The sequence below is a fragment of the Lissotriton helveticus genome, chromosome 1_1 (genome assembly GCF_964261635.1).
Source record: "Lissotriton helveticus chromosome 1_1, aLisHel1.1, whole genome shotgun sequence".
Lineage (NCBI taxonomy): Eukaryota > Metazoa > Chordata > Amphibia > Caudata > Salamandridae > Lissotriton > Lissotriton helveticus.
In genome coordinates, this window is record NC_136057.1 from 1,923,793,594 (window position 1) to 1,923,810,663 (window position 17,070).

Sequence of the window (17,070 nt, forward strand, 5' to 3'; positions counted from 1 at the left end):
AATCTGCATGTTTAGTTTAGACTGAACAAGGCCATTCAAGACTGATCTGACCCTTCTACTCCTGTATTTTGGTTTTGTTACAGACTTTGTGCATTAAGGAAACATATCAAGGGAAGAAAAAGTTGAAGCACAGAGTGAAAAAACACAATGTTACCCATCGGCTTAACAACAAAATTAAATGTAATCGACACAAGCAACACATTGGAACCCTTTGTTTACACCTACATGTGTTGTGAATTGTACTGTGGCATAACGGGCGCCTATTCCCGCTATGCGTTAGAGAAGTGTTAAATCATAAACCGCGAATCACTCCTTACACCAATGTATTAAAAAATGAAATATCTGCTTAGTCTTATTGCGCGGGAGACTAAGAGCATGCAAACACTTGATCTTGGGGCTGTTCATCTGGCGCCCTTACTAAAAATTCTCCGTAATGGTGAAGCTTATCATTTTGGGGTATTGGAAACTGTTATAGTTTATCATCTAGCTCGCACACAAACCTGTTGGCTGGAGAACCAGAGTTGCGGTCGATATGTAGAACATAAAAGGTGCTTAGCTGAGGGTACTGAAGAACAAGTTACTTACCTTTGGTAACGCTTTTTCTGGTGGATACAGTATCTGCCTGTGGATTCCTCACCTTATGAATATCCCGTGCGCCAGAATTCTGCAGAATTTTTTCCTAGCTCTCCACGCCGTCGGGGACGTCACAATGCTACGGCTCCGCTCGCGACTCCTCATGACGTCACCGGACCATAAGAGAGCCTCGTCGTCGTGATGACGTCAGTTCCACCCATTTCTTCCGTGCCTCCGAAGTGAACAGGTAGACTGAGAACAGATTCAAAGTATACACAATACACAATATTCAAACAAATACACATAGTGTAAAATCAAAAGGATATAAGCATTTCCTATAAATGTACAAGAGAGATAGAAGAGACCATACAAAACAACATGTCACCTTTAAGGTATACAATGGTGGACATTGGGGAGGTGGGTGGGTAAATGAGGAATCCACAGGCAGATACTGTATCCACCAGAAAAAGTGTTACCAAAGGTAAGTAACTTGTTCTTCTGATGGATACATCTGCCTGTGGATTCCTCACCTTATGAATAGATTCCAACAGCAGCCCCACTCCAGGAAGAGGGTATCCACCCTTCTATACCAAAATGTCCTGTAGGACAGAGCACGCAGATGCCCTCCCTCCTCATTTCGGGGTCCAAGTAATAATGCTGTGCGAAAGTGTGGAGGGAGGCACAAGTCGCAGCCTTACAAATGTCCACTGCCGGAACACCTCTGGCCAAAGCAGAAGTTGATGACTTAGCTCTGGTAGAATGAGCTCTAATACCTTCAGGAGGTTCCTTATCAGCCAGGGTGGGGCAGATCCCTATGCACAAGATGATTCATCTGGATAGAGTGCGCTTGTGCACAGCCTTGCCCTCCAACGTAGCCCACAAAGAGCTGATCGTCCAATCGCAAGTCCTTAGTCCTGTCCAAATAAAAGCTCACCGCTCTTTTAGGATTCAGGCGGTAAAGTCTCTCCTCCTCCTTGGAAGGGTGAGGGGAAGATAGAACACAAGAAGAGTAATGGACTGCCTTAGATGGAAAGGAGTAACCACCTTAGGCAGAAAAGCAGCCCTGGTCCCGAGGACCATCCTTTCAGCATGTATGGTCAAAAACAGGGGCTTTGAACTAAGAGCCTGAATCTCGCTCACCCTCCTTGCTGAGGTAATAGCCACAAGAAAGACTGTTTTAAAAGACAGGAGTCTCAAAGGACAGCTATGTAAGGGTTCAAACTGGGAACCCATCAATAAAGTAAAACCAAGATTTAAATCCCATTGAAGCATAACAAAAGGAGTAGGCAAAAACCTATTGGTAAGGCCCTTAATAAATCTCAAAACAATGGGAGAATTAAATAAAGACGGCTGATCCGGCAAACACAGAAACACAGACAAAGCTGACAAATAGCCATTAACAGTGGCCACAGCTCAACCCTGCTGAGCCAAGACAAGTGAGAACTGAAGAACATCTGACAAGTGGGGCTTTAAAGGATCAATGGACCTCTCTCCACACCATTTAACAAACTTAGACCACCTATAGGAGTAAATAGACTTAGTGGAGTGTCGCCTGGACGATAAAATAACATCCACCACATCTGGCGGGAGAGAGAAGGAACTCAGGTTGCCCCATTCAATCTCCAGGCATGAAGGTAAAGGCTCTGGAGGTGGGGGTGTAGAACCTGCCCCAGCGACTGCGAGAGGAGGTCTGCCCTGAGAGGGAGACGGAGTGGAGGGAGCGATGAGAGGTGAAGTAGATCTGTGTACCACACCCTTCTTGGCCAATCCGGGGCCATCAATATAACTTGGGCCCGGTCTTGGCGAATCTTCCTCAGAACCCGAGGAATCAAGGGTATGGGAGGAAACACGTAATGGAGTTGCGAGCTCCAATCCAATTGAAACGCACCCCCCCAGCGCTCCCTGTATCGGATACTGGAGACTGCAGATTAACGGACAGTGTGCATTCTCGTGAGTGGCAAACAGGTCCAACCGAGGAGACCCCCACATCTGGAAGATGTGATGGACCACCTCTGGATGAAGGCGCCACTCGTGATCGGCCGAGTAATGCCGACTGAGACTGTCCGCACGAACATTCAGCACACCGGCTATATGATTTGCAAACACACAAATCTGATGGACCTGAACCCAAGAGCAGAGTAGAAGAGCCTCTCGACAGTGACGATATGACCCTACACCTCCCTGTTTGTTGATGTACAGCATCGCAGTAGCGTTGTCCGTCAGGACCTGAACCGACTGACCGCAAAGGGAAGGAAGGTAAACCTTTAGTGCCAAACGTATCGTCCGCAATTCCAGAAGGTTGATATGAAGCAACCTTTCCTCCAGAGACCAAGACCTTTGACCTCCAGATCCCCCAGATGAGCACCCCCCCCCTAGAGGGGAGGCGTCCGAGATCACTGTGGCCAGTGGAGGAGGAGACCGAAAGGGCTTTCCTTGAGTCAGGTTGCCCTGCACACTCCACCAAGTCTGCTCCGCTGCAACTTCTCTGGAGATTCTGACTGACTCCCTGAGATCTCTGTTGTGTTGATATCACTGCCTGCGGAGGCACCACTGGAGCGCCTTCATGTGCCAGCACGCATGAGTGATCAACAGTATGCACGAAGCAAACAGACCGAGCAGGCGAAGAACCTTCAGTACCGGAACAACCTCTCTCCATTGTGAAACAAAGGAATCATCTCCCGAATGTCGAGAATTCTTTGTGGAGGTGGAAACGCTCGACACACAGTAGTATTCAGTACAGCCCCTATGAAAAGGTTGTGCTGAGAGGGCACCAGGTGAGATTTGGGCACATTTATTGAAAAGCCCAAGTTGAACAACAGTTGAGTTGTTACCCGCAGATGATGAAGCACCATCTCCGGCAACTCCTCTTTGAGCAGCCAGTCGTCCAGATAAGGGAAAACAGGAATCCCCGACCTTCTGAGATAAGTCACCACCACTGCCATCACCTTTGTGAAGACTTGAGGTGCAGTAGAGAGACAAAACGGTAGGAACGCAAACTGGTAGTGCTGTGAACCTACCGTAAAACGGAGATACTTCCTGGCCGACTTCAGGATGGGGAGGTGAAAATACACATCCTGTACATCGATTGACACCATCCAGCCCTCTTGCTGCAGCCCCAGAAGAACCAGAGCAAGGGTCAGCATCTTGAATTTCTCCTGTTTGAGGTAAAAATTCAAGACCCTGAAGTCCAGGATCGGACTTAACCTGCCATCCTTTTTGGGGATCAGAAAATACCAAGAGTAGCATCCCTGACCCCTTTCCTGCTCCGGGACCACCTCTATCGCACCTTTTTGTAATAGATCAAGGACCTCCTTTTGTAGAAGAAGTAAATGGTCCTCTGAACAAAAACCTTGGCAAGGAGGGTAAGGAGGAGGAAATTCCCGAAAGGGAAGGGCATACCCATTCTCTACAAGATTTAAAACCCAATGGTCTGACGTGACCGATTTCCAACCCTGTAGAAAGTGAGACAACCGACCGCCTACAGGCCGTACATGATCCAGGATGGGGGATCTAGGGCAGCTTTCCTGCGTTACCAGGGGGAGCAGGGGAGGTAGAAGGGGAGGAGGAGAGATTGCGGGCAGACCCATGTTGGCGACCTCTGGCTCTTCCTCTATAGGACTTATGGAGTGGATTTTGCTGCTGCTGCTGAGGTTGTCACAAGCTGCGAAAGGAAGACCTTCCAAAACCGCGATACTTCTTGTAACCAAGCCCCCTTGACTGGGTTTGCAATCCTAAGGTTTTCGCTGTGGTTTTACTATGTTTAAACCATTGAAGTGCAGAATCAGCCTTCTCACCGAAAAGTTTTGAACCATCAAAGGGCAAATCAAGACGGGAACTCTGAACATCTGGGAAAAATCCAGAGATCGAAGCCAAGCCTGTCTTCTGGTAACTATGGGGGAATTACTAACGCTGGTCAACAAATCAGCAGTATCCAAGCCAGATTGAATAGCCTTTCGAGCAGCCGCTTGAGCATCCGACAGAACCTCCATAAAATTTACCCGCTCTTCTTCAGGCAACTTGGGCGCCAATTGCGTCACCGAATCCAACAATGCATGTATATAACGGCCCAACAAACAGGTAGCACTGGTTGATTTTAGTGCCATGCTAGATGATGAAAATATTTTTTTAGCTGACTGCTCAAACTTCTTAGAGTCCCTGTCGGCAGGAGCCTGAGGAAATGCACCTGAAGATTTCTTAGAGCAGGATGCCTGCACCAGCAAACTTTCTGGAGACGGATGAGAAGAAAGAAAAGGAGGATCTCCTGGAGCAGTACTATATATTCTTGCCACAGATTTAGAAATAGCAGGAGAAGAGAGAGGTTTGCTCTACACTTCCACGATAGGTTCAGTTAAAGCCTCATTAAAGGGCAACAAGGGCTCAACTATTGAAGAAGGCGAGTGTAAAACTTCAGTGAGCAAATTCGACCTATACTCAGCAGTAGGTAACTGTAAGTCCAAAAGCACAGCAGCCAATCTGATGATAGTATGATAAGGAGCTACCTCTTGAGGTGGTGAAGCCCATGACGATGAAAGTTCCCACTCAGGGGAGATGTCCAGTCCACTTGCCTCCTGAATTCCTTCAAATTCATCCACAGACTCCTCTATCTCACCCTCTTCAACCTCCTCTCTCTGAAACTGTACCTCCTCCAACAATCTCTGCTCCTCTCTCCACACGCGGCACCAACAGCTCTGGAGCCGGCGTCGAAGGAGGATCCGAAGGTGATATTAGCGCCGTACGAGGCTGAGAGGAAGGCCCACCAGACGGCGCCGGGGACTCCATATACAGCGTCGAAAATCTCAGAGCCGGAAACTGCCATGACGGTGCCGTCAGCATGAAAGGCACGAAGGGTGCCTGGGCATAGTGCTGAGGCATGCCCAAATTGAAGGAGAACTAGGAAAAAATTCTGCAGAATGTTGGCGCAGGGGATATTCATAAGGTGAGGAATCCACAGGCAGATGTATGGATCAGAACTAATTTCCCGTCATTTCAAGTTATTGTGTACAGCTGCCACTTCCAAAAGATGAGTGTTGAACAGTGTACAGAGCCCAATCTCCCTTCGAACTATCACCCGAGTTGTAAAGTTTGTCGACACAGAAAATAACATAATTGATGTATTGAAATGATGCAAAAACGTTTGCCTACAGGTCAGTCAGTAATTGCTGTATAACAGGATTTCTCACCAGCTCGTTGTCATTAATCGCCCTGCAACTGTAGCATAGTGTTCCACCAGCTGATAATACGCATTTGGCGAGTGTAGAGACCATTAAAGCTCTTACATTTTCTTCTTTTTTTCAATTTCATATTTCAGTCAGCCGGAACAGCCTCTCATTTGTCTTAGAAGCGGACTTACTACTTCTATTCCCCATATGACTCTGGATTGGGCTTTAAGATCTCCGTGGACTTTGATGATTTAAATCTGATATTTGTAATCCACCAATAATTTACAATGAATGGCAATAGTGATGAAGATGGTGCGAGTAACAGCGGTGGAAGGTCAAGGTAAGAATAGTTTTTGTTTTTCGCTGATCTTGTAAGCCAGTTGTAATTGGTAGCCTGTTTATGTGACTCTTCCAATTAGATAATATCCAAAGTCCACAGAAAGCTCTCTGCATACGCACTCACTAATTTTAAATTGTCATTCATAAAATAATAGATTATGACAGAATATCACGGAGAACACTTGTTTCATAAGCCAAGCCTCATAAATAGCTCAGGTTTCACTTAGAGTTGGACGTACCTCCTATGCTTCCAACACAGATAGCACATCCTAATGGCATGTCCTACAAAATATATTCGACAACTGGCATCTTATTTATTTTTATTCTCCTAAACTCGAAGGGCACCATAATTTAATTATCTGTACATTGTTCATTTTGGATTTGAGTAAAGTAATTTGTTCCCAGCAAGTGTTTTAATATTCATTGCCACATGCAAAGGTTGTGTTGCTAAGCATTGTCATCAGTGATGCACCTCAGTTTTGGGAGCTGACCACGTTTAACTTTGAACATTAGCAGACATCTGTATGTCTGGCGGGGTAGCTTTTTTTTTGTAAAGTACTCGGTTAATTATCTGACACATGGAGTAACTATTGGTGCTATTTTTATCTGGTATTTCAATGTATCTCGAATTTCATGACGGAACTCAATTAGACCAACCCACACAATACGTTGGGCCACTATTTTACTCATTTCTTGTTGGTTTATTAGGCTTGTACACTTTACCTTTTGAAGATGTGACTACGCATGATTTTTTAAGCACAGTAAAGGGAATTCTCATCAGTGATCTCAAATCATGTCCATTTCACTGATTTTCTATTTGGTTGTCGATTGGAATGTGAAAGTGTTTGAGAAAGCGTTAATTATTGCAGTTTATGGGAAAAAGTTAAGAACTCACTTTGCAATGCCTCGCTTCTGAATCATAGGCGAAGCACTCACTTTACAATGAGTTAAGAACTCACTTTACGATGCCTTGCTTGTGAATCATAGTTCTTTATTCTTCTGTGTGAGGTTCATGTTTTTCAAGAATTTATATGCTTTATGCGTAACATGTGTTTGGTCAGTCCTCTTTCAACTTTGATCTAATACCACTCTGTTATGTAAATAGTAAATGTTCGTAGGGAAATTCAGTACCCTTTTTTTATTCATAACCGGGCTGACCCTTAGTACCAATGGTTTTGCCCTATCTGTGATCCTTTCTTGAAGAAAAAGTGTAGCAGTGTCGCTATTCTTATTTTATTTCTAGGGTCTCAAGGAAATCCTTCGTTGTGTTTTGCCTTTTCTAAAAGCTTAATCAAAACCTGACCAAGCTGCGGAGTTCTATTTGATGTTACTTTCTTTATTCATCATTGTGTTTTTCTCTGCTATTAACCATGCATGATGTTACTTATCTGTTGATATGAATTGATCTTTCAGTTGTCGTTGTGATATGCCTGCACCCTGAGATTCCTTCTTGGGTCTCTTCGTTCTATTAAGAAACCGAGAGAACGGAGCTGAGTCCTGGGTGATCCTCGTGGATATACCTTTTAATTGCTTATGGCTTTTCTGTTGGCGTTCTTCAGCTCCATACTTTGTCATTAACTTGGGGTGCCATGCTCCTGTGTTGGGTTATGAAGGCATTATAGAGATTTTGTTTCTATCTAGATGGTGACCAGTCCTGAAGCGAAGTTTCTAACATGATCGCATGTTGTGTGTGGTTTATTAGATTTGTTGCAGCCTTTCAGTACTGGGAAATGCCCAAAACTATGCAAAGGGAGTTGGATGGGACAACATTCTGGAATTTGAGCATCCTTTCTTTCTCCCACAGTAAGAATTAGTGCCTAATTTATTCGTTATTTGTTTCTTTCATTGAGCGCCAGTGCCACAGAGGCCAATTATTTGTGTCAGGGGTTCAAACAAGTGGCATCTCTATTGAGACACCCTGGTAAGTTCTTTTGCTGAATATAGTGCTGGTGACGATGTGCGTGAATTGGGTTGGTTTCAGGATTTTCAGTTAATGCTTAGCAGGGCGCCTCTGATGGGAGTTTTTCACATTCAAACTCCTGCACTTTGCAATTTTGTTTGCTGTGCATGAGTTTAGTAGAGTTGATTGTCCCAGCCTTGTCAGTCTAAGCTTTTGGGTGAGAAAGTGTGTAAAGGCCCATAGGTATTCTGGTCCTTCATCTTTGTAAACCTTGTGTATGCTAAATAGGCTGTCTCACAAATGGATTTGGATCAAGAAGTTTGAAATCGTAAAACAATGTTGATCATGCAGACTTTTGAAATCTAATGAATAGTAGGAATTCCCATTGAGTAAGATGGCAATAGGGTTGATGTAAAATTCATGGAAGTCCCACACGTAGTTGCTTTATGCCAACCCTGGAAAGATATTGAAATGCTTGTAACCGCCATGCAACGAGGATATTCATTTTGGTCTACATTTTTGGTAAAAAAATATTAGAATACTAACCCTTGCAGATGACATTTTGTTGGATTTAACAACGGTTGGCATACAATGGCACCTACATGGCTTATCTGGTTTTAACATGGCCTGAAAACTCTTAGTTACTTTTATTAAAGCACAGGTAATTAGTTTTGTGAGGAAAACAAATTCTGCAAGGTTAAGGAAGTAGTAGCCTCTAGTTAAGACCCATGAACATGTGGATTTTGGATTTACGGCATTCCTTGGTCTAAAACACCACACAGCAAAAAATGAAAATCAGGATGATTTTATTCATCAATGCATTGGCAGATTTTTAGACCTACATCCCACCGTATGATCAAACAAGTACTAAGAGTGATCGAGGCAAAACTTTATTCCTTTTCATTATTTTACTTAATTACATATTGTAATAAATTCAATAGCCTGCTTTATCGGAGTCATCCCAATGGTTTGATTAATGCTCTAGCTAATTATATCAATTCGGTGTGCATATTTTCATCTTGAGTTTGAACTGGAAAAGTTATTTACGCTAGCTCCAGAAGCCTACGTGCACTGGTTTTTAAAGTCCCTGCACACCTCATTTCGGCCCAGTCACTTCTGGGTGTTACGCCCATTCGGGCCCCTATCACAGTGAAGGGGGTAGAGCTAAGGCTGCTACCGGCCATTTCATGCTGGTTGCAGTGCGGGAGCACAGCAGGCACATGCCAAAGACAAGCCCGTATGCGCCCGTCTGGGACCAGGGGCCAGTCATTATGCCAAAATATTATCCTACGTCCCAACTGAGCTTAAACAGCTTCGCTCACACAAATTCATACCTAAACCCTCCACTTGTTCCAGCCTGGTCAAATATGGGATCATGGCAACAAGAACATCCTTCCCTGAACAACCCTGCTCCATCTACCATACAGCACCCACCCAGCCACTAGAGGGAAGTGGAGCTCGGAGGCTATCTGTTATATACTGAAGCACCCATTCCATGGTAAAGCATCAGTTAGATATATTCCTCCTACTAAAGCTTGAGCAGCCTGACATCCTCCTCCTAACAGAAACCTGGCTGTCCCAGGATTCCACACCTGACATCCTGGCTGCCCTACCCATGGACTACTATATCCTCCAAGCCAACCGCCCTCAGGGGAAAGTGGGCGGAGGTGTAGCCGCTATAATACGCCATGATCAGAAATTTACTCTTTTAACAGCGCTAGATCTACCGTCAGTAGACAACCTGGTTGTTAAATTAGAATCCGACTTAGCCCCCCTGATCTGTGTCCTGCTCTGTTGCCCCCCCATTACATGCCCCTTTGTCCACAACTTTTAGGCAAGCAGGTGGCGCATCTAATAACCAATCATGCAAAAATGTTGATGCTCGGGGACTTTAACTATTGAGCTAACAACACATCTGGCGGCCCTCAATCCGTTGAACTATCTGAGCTCTTTACGGGTTTAAATCTTTCGCAACAGGTGTCCTCCCCCACACACATCAAAGGGCACATACTCGACCAGGTCCGGACTGTGAACCTCGTCATGTCCACCATGTCGGTTACACCTTGCACATGGTCGGATCACCATCTAATTAAATTTACCCTCAACAGGATGTCCATGGCCAAAACCCCCACCACTGAAGGGAGAACAACTACAAAACTGGAACAAAATCAACAAACCACTATTTCTCAACACACTGGCCAATACAGTCCCACCCAACCATCCCTCTATCAACCATAGCATTGGATATTTAACAGCATGGCTATCAGCAGCTAGCAACAAATATGCACACCTCAGGAAAACACACTCTGCCAGATGTCATGATGCTCAGAAATGGTTCTCCACAGACCTAAAAGCCCAAAAACTAGTTTGCCGACAACTTGAAAGAAAGTGGAGACACAACTATTCACCCGAGGACAAAAGATCTATCTAGACACTATGAAGGCTTATAAAAAATGTATCCTGACCACTAAAGCTACCTATTTTTCCACTAAAATCTTGACTCTAACGAATAGATCCAAGGATATTTTGTCAATTGTCAATGAACTGTCTTATCCTGACAGTTACAACTAAACCTACTCGAGCTCAAACCCTTTGTAATTCCCTAAATTCCTTCTTCATTGACAAGATCACAAAAATCAAGTCCAGCATTCCGGCATGCTAGAACTCTCAGGCTAGCCCTATTACATCTAAAAACCCCAGCAGCTTCACACAATTCCCTATAATCAACAATCAGACACTTTTGGATCTCCTATCCAAAGTAAAATCCGGCTCTTCCAGGGACTGCTGCCCTTCCGGCATCTTACAAGAAATATTTACCAGCCTTCCGAATACAGCCTTATCTCTTCTGAATGAGGCGCTGTCCCAGGGCCTTGTCCCCGAAACCTTCAAGGAGGCAATTGTTGTTCCCCTCCTGAAGAAGGCAGGAGCGGACCCCCAAATCCTGACAAATTACCGTCTGATTTCTCTTCTCCCATATCTGGCCATGGTCCTGGAGACTTATGTAACTAGATGCCTTCCCGGATTCTTAGAAGAGTCTGAATACCTCGACCCCCATCAGGCAGGGTTTTGCCCAGCACACTCCACACAAGTCGTAATACTGACAGAATTAGACACTCTCAGCAGGGATGTCCTGCTTAACCTTTCAGCGGCTTTTGACATAGTTGACCATGGTATACTGGTCAATCATGTCAGAGATGCGTCGATCCAGGGACTAGCCCTGGCTGGATTGGCTCTTTGTTGGAAAACCGCTCGCAGCCGGTCCGCATTGCTCAGTTTACTGCTCCTAGAATAAGGAGCACATGCAGAGTCCCGCAGGGCTCTTCACTTAATCTCTACCTCCTCCCACTGATTTGGGCCTTGAAAGAGAGTAATGTCTGCACTTTCAACTATGCCAATGACTTTCAACTAATATTCCCCATCAGCAACTCCACCGACTCGGTCTGTGATTTTGTGGTTTTTAGTCCACCATGCTATTCATCAGCGGGTGGATGAACAGCATCCATCTAAAACTTAATCCGGACAAAACAGAGCTAGTTCTAACTGGAGGTATCCACAACAAACCATTGGGCCCGCACTTTTGGCCAAAGGAACTGGGCCAATCTCCTTCCCCTTCTTCCTCGGCCAACACCATGAAGTCTCGTATTGGGTCAGTGATATCCACATGCTTCTTCCAGCTGAGAAAAATTAGGAAGATTAGAAGATTTCTCATGCAGGAAGCCCTGACCCAGGTGGTTCCTGCCTTGGTTATGTCTCACGTTGACTATGCCAACTCACTGTATTTTGGCATCTCTCTATACCTAACCAAACGTCTGCAACTGGTACAGAACCAAGCAGCGCGACTGATCTTTCAGCAACCTAGGCACCATCATGTGACCCTCCTCATGAAGAAGCTGCACTGGCTCCCCATCACACAGCGTTGTGCCTTCAAGGTTTGCTGTCTACAAATCCGTGAATGGAAGGAGCCCTAAATTCCTGGACAGTCTTATTCTGAGGCATGTACCTTCGTGCAACTTGCGCTTAGCGCACAAGCACCTTCTGTCCATCTCTTCTAGGTGTGCTGTCCTAGCTCCAAGACTCTGGAACACTCTTCCCTCGGAAATTCGATCCTGCAGGAGGAGGATCTTTAAAACCTGGTTGTTTCAACAAGCTTACTAGTAACTCCCTAGGACTCAGGCACCTCTCAGAGCAGCGCCATGAAACTAATCCGGTGTACGTGCGCTTTATATTTATTTTTTAACATAAGATAACACAAGGTCAAATTAACATTAGCTGCAACATTGATTTAGAAGGAAACAAACAATATGTTTGAGGGCTGTGTAAATCCTTAGATTACATATCATCTTGGAGTATTGAAAACAAAATACACTGCAGAGACAATGTGGCATGACCTCTCTACAACTGCATTACAGTTAAAGAAACTGGTTAAAACTATGCCACAGGAGGGAGGAGCAACGCACAGGACCAAGATGGCCGTGTGAGAGCTTAGCTCCGTAGAACCCGCTCCTCCTTTTCGTCTATCCTGTTCATATCCTGCCATCCGAGAGCGATCATCGACGGGGGGAATCGTCAAGATACCCGTAGGCAAAAATTGGAGGAAAAACGGTCGTTTTTACCCCCCCGGATCGACGTCTGCAGATTTGGGCCTAGCAGCTACTGGAGCCGGGAGCCACAGTATACCATAGAGCCGGCTGCCAATGCAACAACAGCGGATCGGGAAATCGGAAGCTCCGGCCTGGTCCAAAAATCGACGCCCTTTTTCAGCTCTCACCGGTGAGTCGTGTAATCAGAGAATACCTGCAGGGTGCTGCTATGAAAGACAGAGATCTACGCGCACGAAGGAGGTGTGACGTATCGCCCAAGGTGTGAAGTCTTGTGGTCGAGAAAGCAAAGCAGCAGCCATTACACCCACCTTCATGGCGTCGAAATCAGACAACGAGAAAGCCCCTCCTAGGGCTGGGAGAGGACTGTAAAACGTGCAGTCCAACACGTTGGACATATATACGCAACCTAAAGGTTCTCCTGTGGAAAGAAGGAAGTCTCCATCAGTCGGAGGCGACTCCCCGGGGGAAACGTCGGAGCCTACGTAAGCCGATGTCATGGCAGCTATAAATAAGGTCCAGACTTCTATGGTGGGGAAGATGGACGCACTTGACAATAAACTCGATACCGTGAAGCTGGAGGTCAACTTGTTGAGAGCGGACCATGCCAAGACTAGTGAAAAGGTCAAGTCGCTAGACATTAAAACATCCAGTCTAGTGGAATGTATGGCGGAGATGCAACAAGAGGTCCGTGCTCTACAAGATGCTCGTGAAGAGACACGTCGAAAGTTGGACGAGTATGAAGGGCGTAATTGGAGAAAAAATTTCTGTATCCTCGGAGTACCGTTTGTGGAGAATATTGTGCTGAACCACCTCAAACCTAAAGGCCTCAGTAATTTTTTTACCATCGAACGGGCGCATAGAGTGCCAGGGGGTCAACCAAGACCGGGGGTGCCCCCTCGCCCGATGATAGCGAGGGTGCTTAACTTTGGGGACAGAGATGTGATTTTGCAGGCGGCACGGTCAGCAGACCTGCTCCGGTATGAGAATACAACTTTATCCTTTTTTCCGGACTTCACCCAGGCGGTGCAAAGACAACGGCAAAGCTTCCTTCCTGTTAAAAGGAGACTGAGAGAGAAGGGACTGAGGTACTCAATGCTCTTCCCAGCAAAGCTTAGAGTAGAGGTGGACGGGAAGGCACGGTTATTTGATAACCCGGAGGTGGCATCGGACTGGTTGGACAGTACAATGCAAGATTGGTCGGAGGAGCGGCGCCAGGAGGCGGAAGAGGAGCGGCGGTACCAAGAATAAAAAGTTGTCGTGATATATCGTAACTGTGGACTTGAGCAGAGGGTTGTTGGCGGGGGGGGGTGTTATTGACAATTTTAATAAGAAACACTGACATTGATCATATCTCGGGTGGGGAGTTGGTCAGGAGGGGGGAGGGGCTGAGCGATGGGTTCCTCCTCGTACTACTTATAGTTCTTTAGTTAGGGTTGGGCGACAGGCACACTGTGAGTTGGGGTCGGGCTTTGTCCTTAGGCAGGGGTGCAGGGAGGTGTAGGGTGGGAGGATGGTTGTATGTTAGTTAGATGTGTTAAGTTTCAGTTTCGTTTTGAGTCGCATTGGGTGGGAAGGTTTCGGTTTGATGCTTGTGGTGTGGGGTAAATGTCTCGCTTCAGTCAGGGATCGGGGATACGAGTGTTGAGTTGGAATGTCAATGGATTGGGAGATTAGATCAAGAGAGGGATGGCCAATCAGCTGATTAGGCTACACTCCCCGGATGTAGCGCTATGGCAAGAGACACACTTGGTTGGTAATCGTTGTATGGCGCTGCACAGAGGGGGATACAAACTGATTGCGCATGCGGGGTTTACATCCGGCTCTAGGGGCGTGGGCATCCTCATGAAAAACTCCTTCCTGTTTGAGCTCCAGGCAACATGGGCTGATCAAAGGGGTAGATATGTCGGGGTCTCGGTGAGAGTCGGGGGCAAGACGGTAACTCTGCTGTCCATATATGTGCCGCTGGGCCTTCAATCAGCTACCTTTAAAGACCTGAGTGCAGTCTTTTTGACTTAATCCCTGGGCCTTTTGGTATTGGGAGGGGATTTCAATTCAGTGTTAGATGGAGGTCTCGACCGCTTTCCTCCACGAATTCTTACACAGTCGCAAAAGTGGCTGCCCGACTTTCTAGACTCGCTGGGCCTGGTGGATTGCTGGAGAACGCGCAACCCGGGTCAGAAATGTTTTAACCATGTATCTGCAGCACATAATACGATGTCTAGACTAGACTACATGGTGATACCGGCTGCTATGGCAGACACTATTAGGGAAGCCCGATACCTGGGAATAGGAATTTCTGATCACTCCCCCATGTGGTTATTGCTTGAGACGGGGCAACCGGCTTTCGGCAGGATCACCCCAATCAACGCATGGCACTTGAAGGACCCAGTTGTCAGGAAGGAAATACAGCAGATCTCGGAACATTATTTCCGAGACAATGTCGGCACGGTTGCTTCGGCACAGAATCTCTGGGAGCCATATAAGGTCGTTCTTTGGGGAGAGGTCCTCTCCTTAATCGCAAGTAAGAAGAAGAAATGGCAAACAGAGGTAAATAGGGTTGAGGCAGAAGTAGTTGAGGTGGAAAGGCGGGTGGCATCGGCGGCGACCATGGAAGACCAACATCTTTTGAAATTGAAACAAGATGAATACAATGCCATTTCTAGGGAGTGTGCCGTTTCCCAGCATAATGACGTGCAGAGCAGAGTTTATGAGCATGGGGATAGGGCTGGCAAACTCATAGCCTGGCTAGAGCGTGGGGAGAGGGCCACTCGGCTAGTGCCGGAACTGGACGGGAGGGGACCTGACATGGTGACGGATCCACAGGGAATTGCTGATGCATTCTCTGACTATTATCGAGAGGTATATGCTTCGGCCAACGTTTATACGCCGGCTGAGCAAAGTGAGATGATTAAGGATATTGCTATGCCTTCCCTGTCGGATGAGCATTGACAATATATAGACTCCCCCATCACAGACGAGATCATGCAGGCGATCAAAAGCATAAAATCGGGGAAGACGACGGGCCCCAACGGGATCCCGATAGAACTATATAAACTAAATGCCCATAAAATCGCTCCTCACGTCCGGGCTATGTTTCTGGAGAGTAGAGACCTCGGTCAACTCCCATATGATCAACGGATAGCGAATGTGGTGGTGATTCACAAGGCGGGTAGGCCCAGGGCGTCCCCCTCCTCCTACAGACCCATCTCTTTCCTTAATGCGGAACCTAAGATTTTGGCGAAACTGTTGGCCATTAGATTGGTTAAGGTGATTACTACCTTAATACACCCAGATCAATCGGGCTTTATGCCGCGCCGAAACACCGCCTTGAACCTTAGAAGACTTCATGGTGTATTGGGTAGATCTCGGGACTTACTACAACCAGCGATGTTGGTTTCCTTGGATGCCACTATGGCGTTTGACCGAGTAGAATGGGACTATTCATTCTCAGTATTAGAGAAGTTGGGTTTTGGCCTCGAATTCATCGGGTGGGTCCGATTGTTGTATGCGGCTCCCCTGGCTCGAGTAATTGTTAACAACTGTAAGTCGGCAGACTTTCAGCTAGGAAGAGGCACGAGGCAGGGTTGTCCGCTGTCCCCCCTTCTCTTTGCTTTGGCATTTGAACCGCTGGCGGCCTGGGTCCGTTGGGACCGGTCGATTCGTGGATTGCGGTGGTCACCGGAGTGGGAGGATAAGATCTCGCTCTATGCAGACGACATCCTCCTCTATCTAACGAATCCCAGAGCATCTTTGATTGTTTTTCTGGATGTACTGGCGGCGTTTGGGAGATACTCGGGCTTTGCTATAAATTGGACAAAATCTGTGTTGCTTGTCCTATCCGGTGAGCCACCTGTGATTCTGCAGTCTTGTCCACTGAAGATCGAGACGGTCGGATTTAAATATCTAGGAATATATATTGCGCTAGACTCGAAGGTTCGCTATGCAGAGAACTTGTTGCCTCCATTGACCCGGCTTCGAGGTAATGTGGAAAGATGGAGGTCTCTCCCGTTGTCGCTCCTAGGTAGGGCAGTGTTGTTTAAAATTATGGCTTTGCCGCGGTTTCTTTATGCACTTCAGAATGCCATGGAACCTGTGCCCAACACGTATTTTAGGGAGGTTGAGGCGCTCCAGCGACAGCTGCTCTGGGATGGTAGACCTCGTATTGCATGGGTTAAGCTCACCCTCTCGTGGTATGATGGGGGTATTGGACTCCCTAATCTGAAGAAGTAGTATTGGGCCTCGCACCTGGCGGCACTAACCATATGATATATGGCACTCCTGGGGATCCTGGATATGCCATGGATCGTAGCCAGCCGCCAGGGGGAGACATCGTTAGAGCCTTATACGCCAAGCCAGGGAAATTTGCGTTGGCTGGGCCCACGGCACACGCAGTACGGGTCTGGCATACTGACACAAGGAGTTTGGGTTGGGAGGGGAGGCTGACTTTGGCCACCCCCCCTGTTTGGTTCGGAGAAGCTAGGCAGTCTGTGGACCACCA

At 46.7% G+C, this 17,070-nt stretch overlaps 1 long non-coding RNA gene across 1 annotated transcript in view; it reads left to right on the forward strand.

Annotated features, from left to right (window-relative positions):
* The window catches only part of LOC144775828 (uncharacterized), a 208,315-nt gene that overhangs the window by 6,173 nt on the left and 185,072 nt on the right, over positions 1 to 17,070 (forward strand). Inside the window, exon 2 of the long non-coding RNA XR_013600565.1 lies at positions 5,882 to 6,072. This is a non-coding gene — a long non-coding RNA (uncharacterized LOC144775828). The remainder of the gene's footprint in view (positions 1 to 5,881; positions 6,073 to 17,070) is intronic.